Source organism: Melospiza georgiana, chromosome 10, assembly GCF_028018845.1.
Source record: "Melospiza georgiana isolate bMelGeo1 chromosome 10, bMelGeo1.pri, whole genome shotgun sequence".
Classification (NCBI taxonomy): domain Eukaryota; kingdom Metazoa; phylum Chordata; class Aves; order Passeriformes; family Passerellidae; genus Melospiza; species Melospiza georgiana.
This window is the reverse complement of record NC_080439.1, coordinates 17,225,845-17,239,865: the sequence shown is the minus strand read 5'-3', so window position 1 is coordinate 17,239,865 and position 14,021 is coordinate 17,225,845.

Genomic DNA, 14,021 nt, shown 5'->3' with positions numbered 1-14,021 from the left:
CGCAGCGGCAGCGGCCGGCAGGGTTATATCCAGGTGAGGGCTGATCTAGGGGAGACCCGCGCTGTCAGCGGGCCCCGCCGAATCAGGAGCGGTCCCGGAGGGGGTGGGGGATGCCGCCGAGGGGCGGGGAGGAGGCAGCTCCGCCGCTGCCCCTTTGTCAGTGACCCGCGCTGCCCCGCACCGGGAGGGCAGGGGCCGGGCCGGAGCCCCGCCGGGCTGGGCGCGGGGAGGGCGGGCGGGCGCGGGGCGGGGGGCGGCGGCGGTGTCCCCGGTGCGGCGGGGAGCGGCGGCCGCGGGGCCGGGAGCATTTATCGGCTCCGTGCCCGGCGCGGCTCGGCGGCGGCGCCGCCGCGATTGGCCACCGCCGTCCGGCCCGGCCGCGCCGCCCCCGCTGATTGGGCGAGCGGCGGCTCTCGCCCATCGGCCCGGCCGGCGCGACGGCGGCGCGGCCCGAACGGCACCGGCCCCGCGCGGCTCGGCTCGGCACGGCTCGGCAGGACACGGCACGGCCCCGCGCTGACCCCGCGGGCGCAGCCGCGCCGGACCCTTTCCTCGCAAGCGGACGGCGGCCGGCGATGGGGATCTACTCGGTTCCCCGACGGCCGCCCCAGCACCGGGAGAGAAGCACCGACCGGGCCGGCCTGGACACCGCACCCCTCAGGACCCCGTGTCACTGCGGGACTCCGCGGGACAGCGCCCGCCTGGCTGCCACGAAGCGTTTTGTCTCCTGGCTCCGCTCCCCGAGCATCAGCGGAGGGGTCGGGGCAACAACATTTTTAATTTTAAAGAAAAAAAAAATACTTCTTGTTTTATTCTTTCCTTTTACTTATTTACTTTGATCCGAAATCTCTCTCCGTCCAGAAGAAACATCTCTGGAACAAATGGTGCTCACGGTTTGGAGAGGAAGAGCTGCCAGTGAGATCTCCGTGGGGATGTCTGCGTTTAAAAACCGATGGGACAAGGGTGTCCCTGCGTTTCACGCGTGTGCGTGAGCGTTTATATGTGTATGGGTGCGAGGCGGTGCATGTTAAAGTCTTACTAACAAGCGTTTGTTCCCAGGAATTTATTGTAGTATTCAAACTAAACTGCTGGAAAAATAAAAGAGGTAAAGTCTGCCTCGGAGCTGGAGTGCCCACAGCAGGATATGACGCCAGGAGTGTTGTAAAGACTGTCTGTCCTTAGAGAAGGTACCATTGTGCACGGCCTTTTATTTATAACTTGGTAAGTGCCAGCAAACTCGCCTCCTTTACACTCCGAAGTGCCAGCCCGGCTTTCCACAGGGCTCTTTATTTGCAATCGTCTATTCAGGAACTGTCACTCCCGAGCTTCAAGTTATTCAAGACCTTAATCAATCAAAAGGATGAGAATCGCTCAGGTTTCCTCCTTTGAAATGAAGGGGGAAAATGTTTTCTGGGCTCCCAGTCCGCGTTCCCTTTACGAGCCGGACGATGGTTGCGGGGCCGGAGCCGGCCCCAGGGTGGGCGGGGGTTCGCGTTATTTAGGCAGAAATCCGGAGCCCTAATAATAAGCGAACCGGCCGTCAAGGGACCGGCAGCAGCACGGCGCGGCCCCCGGGGAAACTCGGGGTTTGCGTCGGGCTCCGCTCCGCAGTGCGGGACGAGGGCTCCGCAGAAGAAGCGGCACCCACAGCACGGGTGGGTGCCTCTGGCCCGTGATCCCGCTCTCCCCCAAGCCCCAAGCGCCGGCCACCAAACCGAGTGGTTTCCATTGCTTTCAAATGCACTCAAACACTCCCAAACACCGGCTGCTGCCCGGGAACGCTCCCGCACCCCGAGGAAGAGGCCGGCAGGAAAAGTTCACGCTCAGTGAAAATCAGCGTGTATTTCACAAAGCGGTTGTGTCCTACAAACCCCGCGGTGGCCGGAGCTCTGGGAAACCCGTTAGGGAGCCCAGTGCGGTGGGAGCCGGGCCGAGCCGGGAGGCGGAGCGCCCGCACCGCCGGGGAGCGGCCGGGCCCGTGGCGCGGCAGGAGCCGGCCGGGCCGAGCCCTCGTTCCACGGACCGCGCCGCGCCACTCGCCACGCGCCTTTAGCTGGAGGGAGGAAGTCAGTGGAAGTGTTGTTTTATAAAGAGATTAAACTCCTCGGGGTTTAATTCTCGCTCGGGAACCCCCGGCGGGGAGCGGGGCCGCACCAAGTGCACCCGGCGCTAAGAGCATCCCCGCGCCACTTCACTGCCCACTGGCACCGCTGCGGCCCCGAGCACGGGAGCAGAAACCCTTGGTAGCCACCGTGATGCTGTGGGCAGCAATCCTCGTCCGCGCGAGGAGGGGTGCGGAGTGGGACTGTCTCGACCCCTCACCCTCGGAGGAGGAGCGGAGCCCCTCATCCCGGCAGGAGAGCCACCCTGGGCAGTGTTTTCCAGCTGCTCCCCCCTCCTTTAACGCCGCCCCTCCGTGTGCGTGCCGCGTGTTTTTGCGTGGAGCCGGTGTCGCGCCCGGGGCCGCCCCAGGCCCATCCCGCGCCGGCCCTGCCGCAAACCCTCTCGGCAGCTCCGGAGCCGCTCCCCGCGATCGTTCGGGGCTGGAGCAGGGCCTGGACGCTTCCCCCGACAGGGCTGGCGGCTTCCGCAGCTCCGGTTCCCGTTCCGCGCCCGGCCCCGTGGGACTGCCGTGGGCCCCGCAACCCAGCGCGTACCCGCAGCCCCAAAGCCGAGCCGCGCTTCCCCAGGACAGGATCCCGGCCCGGGCTCGCCTGGACGGCAGGAAAAGCCGTGTGAAACCCACCTAGTCTCGCCCTCGCGGTCCTGCGCTACCAGACACCAGTGCCCCGCGATGAAACAGCCTCATCTTCCCGCACGGGAACTGTGAAAAATTCAAGGCAAAAAGATTAGGCACGAATGCCTGGCCCCGCTCCTCCCTCCCTTCCTCGCCCCCACCCCCATATTACAGTCCTTTAGGCCAGCAGAGATGATTTCACGGTTTTCCAGTGGAAATAGCTAAAAACGCTCCTGCTAATTACAGAGCTCTTCCAGGCCAGGTGCACTTTTAATTGGATTAGTAAGTGCTCTATATTAAACCTGCAGCACATCAAATGGACAGTGAAAATTAGAGCTATTAAGAACACAGGCAATCATTTCTGAACGATAAACAGTGTTGGTCTCCCCTCTATTAGAAATAAATCAATTACACTCTTTCCGGTTTTGCGTGCACAAATTCATTTCTCATACGGGTTTCGAAGCGAAGTCACCGGCAATTTCCAAGGGAGGTGGAGAGGAGGCTACACAGTTTGATACATAAAAAGTGTGCTTGGAGAAGGAAAGGAAAGGAAAGGAAAGGAAAGGAAAGGAAAGGAAAGGAAAGGAAAGGAAAGGAAAGGAAAGGAAAGGAAAGGAAAGGAAAGGAAAGGAAAGGAAAGGAAAGGAAAGGAAAGGAAAGGAAAGGAAAGGAAAGGAAAGGGAGAAAGTGGAGGAGGGAGTAGAAGAGAAAGAGAGGAAAAAAGAGAAAAGGAAAGAAAGAAAACTGAAAAACACCAACACAAAAAACCCTAAGAAAGAACGAAGGAAGTCATGACTGACATAACTATTGAATATGGACGCCTGTAACTGCTGTTTGGTCTCCACGCTGTCCTCGCAATAAACACCTAAAAAAACCCCTCTGGGTTTGGGTCTCCGGCCGAGGACACCCTCGGGGCTGCTCGGTGCAGCTTCCCTCTGCCTCACGGCTTTCCCTTCACAGAGGTTTTCCTCTTTCCCCCTCCCTCAGAGCGAGGGGATGTGTGTGTGTTTGGGGGACCCTCCGCCGCCCGCTCACGGCTTCCCGGACGGGGCAGAGCCGGGAGCCGCTGCCCGCCGGAGGGGAGCGTGTGCCCGGCGGGATGGGCAGCGGGGCTTGCGGGGCTGCGGCTTCCAGGGACCGCTGTCCAGCCCCGGCCGTGTGCTCCGCCTTAGGGGGGTCCTTCCCCACCGCAAGCCAGGCGTGGGGACACGCGAGCGCTGCCCCGGACCCGAGGCACGTTAGGGCAAACCGCTATGGACCTGCTCGGACCAGAGTGACCCCCGTAGGACGGCCAGTTGTAAAATGAAGAGAAACTTCAGTACTGTTCGAGAAATTTGGCGTCGGTGCAATATGAACGATTATTGAATACTCTGCTTGGAGAGGGGACGCGATGGGCAGTGTCGGGGGCGGCGGGACGGAGAAGCGGAGCAGGTAGGGAGGCAGCAGGTGGTGGCATCCTGCGGCACGACAGCCACGGCCACAGCGACAGGCAGCGCCGCGCAGCCCAGTGCCAACCTCAGAAACCTGCTCCGCCACGGAGCCCTCCGAGGGAAGCCGCTCTGTGCCCTGTTATGGCACATCACCCCTCCCGTTTATAGACCCAGACGTGTCCGGGGACATCGCTGATGGAGCCGGGGCTGTGAGGGACGGAGCCCCGCGCCGCGCTCTGGGGCAGCCACCCGGGAAGCGATGGGACCGGCGGGACGGGGACCCTTCCCCGGTCGCCAGGCTGGAGGGAAGCAGCCCTAGTTTAGGAGGGGAAAGCACCCGCTCGGACACTTTCCCCGGCCCCCAGAGCCCCGGAGAAGCCCGGACCGGGGGCGATGCCCTGGGAAAGCCTGAGATGGGAGCGAGCAGGAGGGGCCGGCTCCTTGGCCGGCGCCGGGGCCCAACCTTAGCAATAAATAGAGACAAGTAGCCTAAAGATTAATTATTTTTACTGAGGGTTTTGTTTTGTTGTTTTATTTTTTTTTAATTTTGTTTTGTTTAATTTTGGGGTTTTTTTTGGTGGCGGAAACATAACACTATTTGGCAAAAAAAAAAAAAAAAAAAAAAAAAAAAAATTACCAGCAAAGGACCGGGGAGATTAACATTTGGAAACTTATGAAATGTAATCTGCATATCCAATTGATTCCCAGCATATCAGTTGAAAGGATAAAGATGCGTATCTCCATGATGGATATTGCATTAATAGGCACATAAATAAAGGTTGAAAAGTCATCACTGAAAGCTTTGAACCTTTTTCCATCGCTTTTATGTCCCATCCACACGTTTCAGCACCATCTTTTTTTTTTTTTTTTTTTTTTTTTTTTTTTTTGAGTTGTTACGTTTTCATTAATTTACAGCCACAGTACGCCGGGCAGTCGGAGAAGGGGCAGCTCAGTACGGAAGGAGGGTCTGTAGAAGGCCAGGAATAGGGGACAGAACACCCTGCCCCTGTCACTCCTTGGGAAGAGTTTCCTCCGAGGGCTACATCCTCGGGCATCGCCTGTGCCAGCACCACGGACGGAAGAGAAATCTGGAGGAAAACGGATAAATATTTCCGTGTTGGGAAGATCCGAGGCAGAGCTCATCGCAGGGGCCCCGAAGGGAGCCGTGAGAGGGAGCAAACACCCGGGAAGGGCCGGAATCCATCCCCCCGTCAGGCTGCCCGTGGGCGAAGGCCGCCCTCTGTCTCCCTGTAAACTGCAATAAATACAACATGTATTTCACCAACTCCTCACCTTTCTGACTACTACCAGACCCTGCAGTAAGCGATAGCACAGCTGCCACTCCGCGCTGCCCCGTGCCCTCCGAGCCAGGACAGGGACACGTCTGCGCTCCCGGCAGCGGCTGCGGGCCCGGACCGCAGAGCCCGGGGCTCCTTCAGCGGGCTGGGAAGGGACCGTCCTTCCCTGCCAGCACACGGGAGGAAAGGCGGTGTAACTCATTTATTTCTGGCGTTAAGGGTTACCGTCGGGCTCGGGTCCGTGTCACAGAGCGGCGGCAGCGCTGTGTCCCCCCGGGCGGGCAGGGCCGGGTCCCACACGGGCGGGAATCGCGGGTCTGCCTTCCGCACCTCCTCCGCAATTAACGGCCCCATTTCCAATCCTCGTTAATTACCTGTAAAAACACCAGAGATTATTGATTCCACCATGGATTTCCGCCGGGAGTTTCACTGCAGCAGAAACCATGAGGCTGCAGGAACGTGAAGCTCGGACCATCAGATATTTGCCTGCGGAACAAGGGGTTTGTGCAGCGGCTGGAGAAACGAGGGACACCCGCGGCCCTGCGCGACCCTCTCCGGGGCTGCCAACAGACAGGCACCCAGCACGCCGTCCCAAAGGTCCCAAAGGTCTCCTGGAACATTCTTACTTCCCTCCCTGCTTCCTCGCCCTCCGTCCAATACGATTGAGCCAGGAATTAACGACACTAAGGGAGAAGCGGCCCTTCTAGCACAGACATTGAATTCATTAATCGGTATTTCGCCCACAGCTATATGATTTCACCGCTTATTCTTTTAAAGACGAACCGAATTAAAATTTGAGAAAGGATAAGGAGAAAGAGAGTGAAAAAGAGAGAAAATGAGAAAGAGCAAAAGAAACAAGGAAATAATGAAAGAAGAAAGAAGGAAAGAAGAAGGAAGGAAAGGAGAAAAGAGACAGAAAGGAGAGGAAAGGACCGGAGAAGGGTCTTGCCGGTGCCGGTGCCGGGGCTGCGGCCGTGCCCTCCGCCGTAGGAGCGGGCGAATCCCGGAGCTGGGCCAGCGGGCAGGGGGCGGCGAGCTCCAGCCCTGGCTCCAGCCCCCGCTCCATGCCCTGGCTCCAGCCCCGGCTCCAGCCCTGGCTCCAGCCCCCGCTCCTTGCCCTGGCTCCAGCCCCGGCTCCAGCCCCCGCTCCATGCCCTGGCTCCAGCCCCCGCTCCTTGCCCTGGCTCCAGCCCCGGCTCCATGCCCCGGCTCCATTCCCCGGCTCCATCCCTCGGCTCCATGCCCCGGCTCCATCCCCCGGCTCCATCCCCCGGCTCCATCCCCCGGCTCCATCCCCGGCTCCATCCCCCGGCTCCATCCCTGGTTCCGTGCCCTGGCTCCATTCCCCGGCTCCATCCCTCGGCTCCATCCCCGCCTCCATGCCCCGGCTCCATCCCCCGCTCCCGCAGCGGGCACTGCCCATCCCCGCGTGGGGCCGGGACCTGGCTGATTCCGCTGTTTTGCCTTTTTCTTCTCCGCCACCCATCCCTGGAATACAGGGATCCCGCTTCCCAGCTCCCGTCAGTGCCAAGCGCTCAGTTCCAGCGCCACAGCATCACCGGGCTGAGCAGAGCCCAGCGGGGCAGACACAGCGAGAGCTGCGGGGCTTCGGGGCACCTCCCCGTCACAGGTCCCGAAGCCTCGGGCCAAATTAAACAACTGCCCACGAAAAATAAAGAACTTAGGGTGTCGTTTGTTGGTGTTTTCTTTTTATTTTTTCTTTTTTCTTTCCTGTTTTTTTTTTTTTTTCTTTCCGGGGGCAACACACCTAATTAATATCTGGACTAATTTATTAGTAATCACCACCAAAGATAGACTTTTCCCTCCCCTTCAGAAAGAAAGCAGAAGGAAGTTCCAAACTAGAATGTCACCTATTTTCCGAGCAATGTTGACACTTATATAATGCAGGGAGATCTAAAATTTATTGTCACATAGAAAGGTTTGCCACCTAACTAGAAGAAAGTGTGTTTTCTATTTTATGGTGTCGTTTAATTTACTTCAGAGTTTTCAAAAGTTTCAGATTTTTTTTTTCACGGAGGAATACTTTCTTTCTCCTAATATTAACTGTCCAACTAACGAGTCCTTATTTTCCACATGGAAACCAAACTGGCATTATTGTTCACTATCACTTTTTCTAAGTCATATTGTTCACTATCACTTTTTCTAAGTCATAAAAAGCTTCATTCTTCCCATTTTAAGGGAAAGCAAATTTTGATCTTTATCTCTCTCTTTACTCCTCAAATTTCACTCACGAAAACAAAAAAAAAAAAAAAAAAAAAAAAAAACCAAACAAACAAAACCTCAACCAAAACCCAAACGCGGTTGTTTCTATTTATTACTAATAAAAATATCACAAAATAATAACTACAATGGATTTGTTAGATTTTGCTAAACTCTCAAACAGTTTAGAGGAAGGATGGGGAAACGTAGTTTACATCGAGACTTGTAACGAGCTGAAGTCTAAAATTTAGGTTTCCTGACGAATCAGAAGCAGCTTTGTGGTAGAAAAAAGAATAAGAATAATTCAAATTATTCCCCTCAAATTTCATAATCCAATGAGACTAATCAACCTCATGGTATTTGATTACTGTAAAAATCTTCTTAAAACAGCTGAAATATTTCTCATTTGAAGCTATTTGTAAGAGATTACGATCACCTTGATGCCAAATCTCTCAATCTGCATGACATGTGAGCAGCACGCTGGGACAGCTCAGGCGCGGGGCTGAGGAGCCGGTTCAGACCCAGGTGTTTTCAGTAAGACCAGACACAGGCAGAAGGCCAACCCTGCTCCTTCCCTGAACACAAGCAGGAGTATTTTATGCTGCACTGATCAAAGATCAGCCTAGTTGAATGTGTCTAGTATGAATGTATGACTCCCCCATGACACAAACCATATTTTGTTAATGCAGTTGAGGCATTTCTTCCAGCTATCTCCATTTCTGCAAGCACCTGGATAAAATGTGAAAGCAGGCTAAGTTGCAGGAATTTCTAGCTTTAATAAAAGTGAGGCACCAAATTTAAATATCCTTCAGAAATGTTAGGAATAATTGCCATGAAAAACCCATTGTTTCCTTGACCTGTTTGTAATGTGAAGGAAACACTTGTACTGTTTGTGTGAAGATTTTGCACCAAGGGACAACTGACAGGGAGCTGCCTCTGATGTGGTTTAAAGGAGAAGAGATGATCACAAGCAAATACAACATTTATCTTTTTCTTATCTTTTTTCTTTATATTTTCTTTATTTTTTAGACTCTTTGGCAACAAAGCATGATAAAGAAATTAACTAATCTCCAGTCAGAAAAGCTTCTCCTCTGGATCGGTAGAACAGACAAGGACAGAAGAGAAACAAAATACCCATAACACAGGGAAAAGGGTCACTGAGCTCAGGAGGGTTTAAGTGCACACAAGGAGCTCTGACAAAGTCAGACACATTTAATTTCACTGAATTTTAGGCTCTCAATTTTGTGTCCATAAACATATTTCACCATATGAATAACAACTGCACTGCTTATGCGTAAACTGGTGGGTCAGAGATGGTTAAAAACCATTCCCTTGTACACATTCATGTTTAAATATGGGCTTCCCCAGCAGCTGCTAAAATTTTGAGTGATGCAGAGAATACACTGTTAAGGGAAATAGATGGGATTGAACCAGTCATGAGCCTGAGCAAGGGTGCAGAACAGCCCCTTCCCTTGGGATTCACCAGGAGCTGAGCAAAGCTGAGCCCAGGGGTGGATGCACACCGCACACACACACAGAAACTGCACTTCACACTCACCTCAATCCCCACTCAGTGGCTTTTGTGTGTTTGCATAACCACTACAGCCAGCTGGAGGAGTTCTCCCACTTCAGAGGCAGGATTGAAACAGGGAATCCACATTAACCCTTTAATTATACCTGTACCTCTCAGCCCGTGGTGGCTGTGTGCAGAAACTCTCCTATCACACATAAAAGGTGTTTCATGTGGTAACACTTTGTATAAAATAGATAGCTCCCACAGTGAGCTACCTTGGGGTGCAAGCCTTGAAAACACACCCTGTGAATGATGATTTGAGCTACAGAGAAAGAGCATTAAGGTAAGAAGCAACAATATTTCCTTTGCACTTGTCCTTCACCATATTTAATTTTTTTTACAATACAAGGAAAAAATAATAGAAATTTATTATTTTCTGCTATTTGAAGTATAAATGCCAACATAAACTTACTTTTCAGAGTAATAAGGTTGAAATTCTCAGCCAGCAGTACTATGATTAATTATGATTTTCAAAATATATGTCCAAAATGCTGTCTCTACTCAGACAAAACTAGATGGGAGGCAAGCTACCAGTCACTTCAGGAAATACAGGACATTGCTCTAATTGGAGGGATGTACAACCCAATATTCACTGCTGTTAGCTACTTTTTTATTATTTGGATTTGTGCTAAATTTCAAATTATCATAAACATGAGAGTAACTGCTATGTTGCTTTATACATAAAACAGAAAATTCTATCCATAAATAGGCCTTTTAACCATTCAACTAGACACTATTCCTTCCATTTATGAAACACTTCAGTGTTTTTCTGTCAAACCTGTCTTTCCAAGATGAATAACTACCATTTTGTAAATGAACATTGTGTAATTCTTTACTCCTTGTGGGCTAGTAGTAAAAAAAGGAATACAATTTCTTGTCTGCAACCACGGGATTTATTAGAGACACTTTCAAAAGAGAGAGCAGAAATAACTGTGTCACTGAAGGTACAGGATTAATATTAAAACCATAATTGTTTTTAAAAAAATTAACTCTCAAGCACAAGTTACACAGAAGGGCAACATAAAAGAAGCTGTGGTAGTGATTGCCCTAATGCATCCCCACATGTTGTCAAAGGCAGGAGCTGCCCACAAATAGCACATATTGATATTTCTCCTGCAGCTGCTGTTTGGTCCAGCAGAAGTTGCCCCCTGTCCCAGGTGAGACAGAAAACCCAGAAAACCCCAATTTGCAGCACACTATTACTCACCCAGGCTGTGTTGATTATCTGGGTTCTGTCCTCCTGTATGTCTCTTCTTCTCTTGCTCTAACATGACTGACATCTGGCAGCCTATTCCAAATCTCAAACTTCACATTTGATCTTCCCATTTGGAGTCCAGTACGCTTCAGTTAGGCAGAGGAACTGGGGATTATTGCCACAAAAATGTTAAGATCTTTAGGCACAATGGGAAACTACAGATCTTTCACAGTTCACCCAAACTGTGATCATGGAGAGGTCAAAAATTTTTTGACAAAGCATCAGACCTTTGTTTCTTTTCTTGGTGTTTGCATTTCTTGTGCCTCAGACTGAGTAACACAGGAAAATACTGCACAGTAGGAAAAAAAAAACCCCAAAAAACTGGCAAAAGAAAAACCCCCAGGCTGTAGCTTGTATTTCCCATGATTTCTCCCATGGTGTTGAGGATTACCCTGTCTACCCTGCTTTCCCACAGAATGCCCCAAAGTGGCACCTCCTGCAAGATGTGTGGATTCTGTGACTGATGCACACTCCTGCTGCATTTCTCTGTGTGGTTTTAAACAACCAGAACACACAAGTGTTGTGACTGAAATAGCTACAACAATGAAACACCACCAGCCACGCAGATTTTATCTTTCTGTATTTTTACTTAACTTTTTTTTTACTGAAACTTGAGCACAGTTTGGCTTTGGACAAGCAATCTGTACACTCAAAGGAACCCAAAATACAAATATAATACTGGGAGTCTACAGTAGCCAGAGATTTATACAATGCATGATTTTTTCTGACTGGTACTGTGATGTGGATCCAGACTAACGCTCCTGAAACCTGTGGAGTTTCCCAAAATTTGCGTAAGCAGAGAGAAGGATTTGGCATAAGATCAGACTGTCCATTTTCATTTGGCTCTGATACATTTTTAAATATATGAGTAAGAACCTGATATGTAATATGATCATTCAATGTGAATAAGCCTGAAAATCCTGTTTAGGCCTGCGATCTTCAACTTTTTGTAACGTGCCAACCTCTAAATTCTTTAAAGTTGACCCTCACACAAAAGATTTAAGTTTCTGATGATCAATTTGCTTTTCTTACTTACCTTTTGCAGCTCTTTAAGTAGTCTATGGATCCCAGTTGAAACCACTGGTTTAGACAAAATTGCAAATACTGTTTACAGAGAAAAGGCAAGAATAAAGCTATGATGTGGGAAGTAAAGAAACAGATGGAGTATACACTCCTTGCTGTAATCAGTATTTCAGCTCCATAACACCTTCAGTGGGGCAGCAGCTCCCACACACGCAGATTCCCACCGGGGAGGAGCCCCTGGTGCGCCCACAGCGCTGCAGCACCCCGGCACACCCAGCAGCTGCCTGCAGGACCGAGGCACAGCAAAGAGCAGAGCTGTGCAGGGAGCTCAGGCTGAGCTCCAGGAGCACTCAGAGCCACCCCTGATGTCCCTGAATCACAGTGGTGACACTGGCTGGGCTCACCTGGACCGCCAGGTACTGCTGCTGGCCCGGTTGAACAGAGCTGCAGACACACACACTGCACTTGCAGGAGAAGCACAACAAGGGAAATCAGATATTGGTGCATATGATGTACACATGTACATATTTTCTATATTTATTTTTCTTAGAAAACATTGCTGCTGTTTATGTCCATTAATTTACATATATTTATTCCTACTACAGTATCATTTACAATAATACTTTCACTTCTATAGCACCTCCTCTTCAAGGATCTCCAATTGCTTAAAAACATTAATAAATAAAGCCTCACATCTTGCCTGTGAGGTAGGTCAATGCTATTATCAAACTTTACAGATGCATTAACTGAAGAACAGAGAGGTTAAGGCCCAAATTTTCAAATATTTGTACCTGAAGTCAAGCACCTAAATTCTCATTTAGATGCTTAAATAAAAGTCTTGTGATTTTCTTTGGTGCAGAATATCTACAACTACTGCTGAAGTCAACAGGGGCTAACGGTCAGGCCTGATTTTAGGAGGCATAACCTTTTAGACAGCTAACAAGCGACTCCAAGTTGGAAAACACTGGTCTAAATACACAAATCTCAGTCAGAGCCACAGTTGATCCCAGTAATTTATCTCCTCAGGGCCTTTATATTATGGTATACAACTTTAAAAGGCTGGTGTGGATCTTTTTCAATAGACATAAGTGACACAAAAATCGTCTACTGTCTCCACAAACTGCATCCTTCATCAGAGTCTGTACAAATACTGCTTGGTTCGTGGGGTTTCTTGGGTGTCAGGGGGTTGTTTTTCACACATCTGTGATAATCAAGACATTGCACAGCACACACCACTTGTGCAGTCATGAAACACATCACACATCTTCACCTGCTGTCTTTACATTTCTACAGAGTCAATTTCTTTGCACTTGTGATAAACAAAAGTGGTCAAGTAAAGGTCTATTAAGAGGATACTTGTCAGAATATCATGCAGACAGCTTGCAAAATACACATACTAAAAGATCACTTTTAAAATTCTTGAATTGTTAAGCACGAAAATAATTACCTCATTCCATTACAGTACTGTGTAGAAACACGGAATAAGCAGCATTATCTTATTCCCAATAGAATAGATTATAACAACTAATTAAGTTTAAAAAATTCAGGCACCAAATGAATTATCCTGCAACATAGAACAGTATCTATATAGAGTGCTCTCCTTAATATACTACAAAACCAGCTGTATGGCAATGTTTTTCCATTTCATACTATGAACATCTTGTCACATTTCAATGACACCTTTGATGTTCCAGCCTCACAGAACAAAACCGTTTTCTATTGTCTGTTACAGAAACTCCCAACAAAGATAAACTTGCCAAGAGGGAAACCCATTGTCTTACTGCAGCTACCTCGACCGAATTTTTCCATCACAAATTACACTACTGCATTCCTCTTTTACAGTGATGCTGAAAGTCCATACTTTAATGTGGGCTCCTCTCACCGCATACAAATTGAAATCAGTGAAATATTAATCCCTGTGACAGGAGGCTCTTAGCTCCAATTTAGAGCTCCATTAATTAAATAATCTTCCATGAATTGTTTTAAGTGCTCAATGTAGTGTTTCAGTCTCCCACATTAAATTAGAATTTCAAAGAATTAAATAATACAGCTTATTTTAAGCAACCATCAGAGGGCTCAACAGCCTTCTAATAAAATTATAATGAAACCATACTCAGTACACTGTAGGAAACTTTGGCTCAGTCTCTTTTAAGATAATACACTTCAGTTACAGCTTCTTCTATATGTTAACTTGGTAACGTCATAAAAGGGAAAATACAAAGCGCATTCAACACCGTGTTCCTGTTCTGCTCCTAACCACAGCGAACCTCTCCAATTATCTTCCAGGTGGGGGCAACAGTAAGCCAGTTTTGTGTAATCGCGGCCGTGTCCTTCTGCATCAGGAGCTCAGCGCGCGGGGATGCGCTCCCGCAGAGGCGGGCACCGCGCACACCCCGAGCTCCAGCTCCCCGGGGAGGCCCTTCCAGCCTCTCTGCGGGCCAGGCGCGCCCTGCCCTCGCTGCCGAGCGGCCCGCTCACCCTGCGG